The following is a 3107-nucleotide window of genomic DNA, read 5'->3' as shown; positions in this document are numbered from 1 at the left end:
GCGAATCCGCTTTGCCTAGCTTTCGATCTATCTTTTCCTGCCCTAATCCGCTGCCGGGTCATCCCCTTATATACATGGGTTGACGCCCTGCGGCCTACAGAGTCCCGGCCGGCTCATACAAACATGTCCGGCTCGGTGACTTATCTTACATGCCTTACAATACAAGTTTACATATACATGGCGGTTTACACTTATGGGCCTTAAGCCGCCTCTGGATTTGGGCCTTTTAACAAGCCTATCTATGAACCGCCATCTTTCGTATGCTCTTGTGCTTTATTTAGATGAACTGCCATAATGGATGACCCGGCCCCTCCTGGGCGGGTCATATATGATAGTCATATCCCCAATAGGTGCACCATTAATATGGAGTAGTGGGAGTTGTAGGAGAGAGGCGGGCGACGGTCAAACCGATGGCTCGCCTCCCGGTGAGCCTACGCACCAGACTGCTGGCATGCCTACCAAAGTTTCACACAGTTACTCGCACGCCTCCCGATGACACTGCGCAGTGAGCACGCCTCCGTCAATTCACACACCTGCACGCATGCCTCCCCGTCTGCCTGCGCGGCGGACTGCTCGCATGCGTCCCGTCGACTCACGCATGCTCGCACGGCACACGGGTCGCGCGGTGGCACGTATATTGTTTTTCTATTTGGATGATTAATGTTGCCGCTTTATTTGTTTACCAAAGCATGACACTTATCCATTGTTGGTCTAACACTCACAGTTCGAATAAATAATCCGTTGGGGATATTGGTTCCCAATTATTAATAATCTCTTGTCTGTAATTAGATAAAGATTACATCAAAACTGGTCTCAAATTTGACAAAAAAGTACAATGCCACTTTGTATTGGTGTCCATATGACAGCACGATAGGTTTCATGAACTTCAAATAAGTTTTGGATGTACTAGAATTTAAAAATCAAGATTCTCAATGTTTGAAATTTGTTGCACGGGGAGTAAACATGCACCCAGTGAGACACATGTGTTTTTGCAATCCATTTAGGTGCACTGTCACGCATGTAGCTCAAATTTGATTTTTGTACATTATACCCGTAGAAAATCAATCAATTAATGTACTAAAACGTCTTAATGATCTCTATGATTTTTTGGAAATTAAAACGTCCCTCCTTTGGTAGCATATATGTTCACCGCGGGATAATTAATTTAACATGCATCGTAGTTGTGGTGGATTCGCGGTGTGTGTGTGGGTGTGTGCGTCTGGGGTGGCGGATAGCTCGTAGTACACTACGAGTTGTGAGGCACCGTGTGGGTTTGCCGTTTTGTTAGGCAGGCCGGTGCCACATCAGAGTCGTGAAATCATTATTTAAATCATTACACAACCCTTTCATACATACATGTTTTGGCCACATGCAGTCGATGGTTGTTCTACATGACACTCGATACTCGCGTGTGACGCTTTCTGTGGGCCCGCGAGGTCGTCGATCATCACTTTGACGAACAGCCGACAGTGAGGTTAATTTGACCAGCAAGGTAGAATCTTTTTTGTTTGTGTTATGGTGGTATATAGTACACGTCGAAGAGGTGGGAGGGGACTAGCATATATACTATACGTACGCGTTTGTGAACAAGTACACCTCACTCAGTGTCGGGACTTTTTGGTTTCCGAGGCATGTGCCACATCAAAATTGTGAAATTGGCTATTCAAATATCACACAACACCGTTTTGGGCCACATGCATATCCTAGCTAGGACACTCATGCGTGACTTTTCCATCTGTGGGCCGACGAGGCCATCGTCGATGCATGCATGCATCACTTTGACCTACATTGGGAGATGTTAATTAATTTCACCATCAATAAGGATTCTTTTGGGTTGTACATATATTACGGCAGGAGCCAAGGTTGTCAGAATCGCGATTTTGAATCGGATCGGAGCTCTGATGGTAGAATCGTAAATCGTAGAATCTTCACTACCAAGATCGTAGAAACGTAGATTTTATGAACTAAAATCGTAGAATCAGATGGGTAAGTTTGGATCGTAAAGTCGTAGAATCATATAACAGAATCGCGATTTTAACAACCTTGGCAGGAGCATATAGTAAGCAGTGAAGAGGGGGGGAAGGGGACCATTATATGCAGTATGCTTGATGAACCTCAGTCTGTGTGGGTGCATGGTTTACGGTTTTTGAGGCATGTGGCACATCAAAGTTGTGCATTTTGGGTATTCAACATATATATGTTTGGCCCACATGCAAAGCGATGGTGGTTGTCCTCTCACACCCACTTAAGCAGTTATCAGCAATATCGATTCTTTCCATCTGTGGGCCGTCTTGGACCATCACTACTTTTTGCCTGACAACAAGAGAGGTTAATTTTACTTAGGAGGGGATTATTATTTTTGCTCTGGGATGACATGCATGATACAATTTGAGCACACACACATGCATGTGTATGCATGAATCCCTCCCATCGAGTCGAAGTGGCTAGTACAACGACACATCATGAACCGATCTCGCTCTGTGTGGGGAGCTAGTGTACGATTTTTGACGCATGCGCCACATCAATGTTGTGTATTCAAACATGTCCATACGTATGTATGTAGTGGTTGCCTTCGAACGGTACACTCCCTTGCATGGTTATCAATGACAAGCCCATATATTTGTGGGCCCACACGGACATCCATGATCACCTTGACCAACAACAAGATAGGTTACCATGGCATATTCTTCATTTGGTTCGTGTTATCGTAGTATAGGTCATGGTGAGATTCGGACCTTAAGTTTGAGCGCATATACTATGCACACACGCATGCATGAATCCCCGTAGTTGGCTTGAAGTGTGGTGTAACATACATATGCATCGTCAACCTAACCCTCACTCGGTGTGGGGGTTTCTAGTTCAAAATCACGGTGCCACATCAAAGTTGTTCCATTGTTACTCAAAAACACACCTCTCCATACATATGTTTGGGCCACACGCACGCGGTGGTTGTCTTCGAGGACTAGCTACTTGCATGATTACTGGCGAGCTAGCCCATCTCCGGGGTCGCATGGACGGCCATCACTTTGACCAACAACAAGAGAGAGGTTGTATGACCAAGGTGGATTATTCTTGGTCCGTTTTACGATCCATCTTGGTGAGATATG

Source organism: Triticum dicoccoides, chromosome 1A (assembly GCF_002162155.2).
Source record: "Triticum dicoccoides isolate Atlit2015 ecotype Zavitan chromosome 1A, WEW_v2.0, whole genome shotgun sequence".
NCBI lineage: Eukaryota > Viridiplantae > Streptophyta > Magnoliopsida > Poales > Poaceae > Triticum > Triticum dicoccoides.
Note: the sequence above shows the minus strand (reverse complement) of the source record.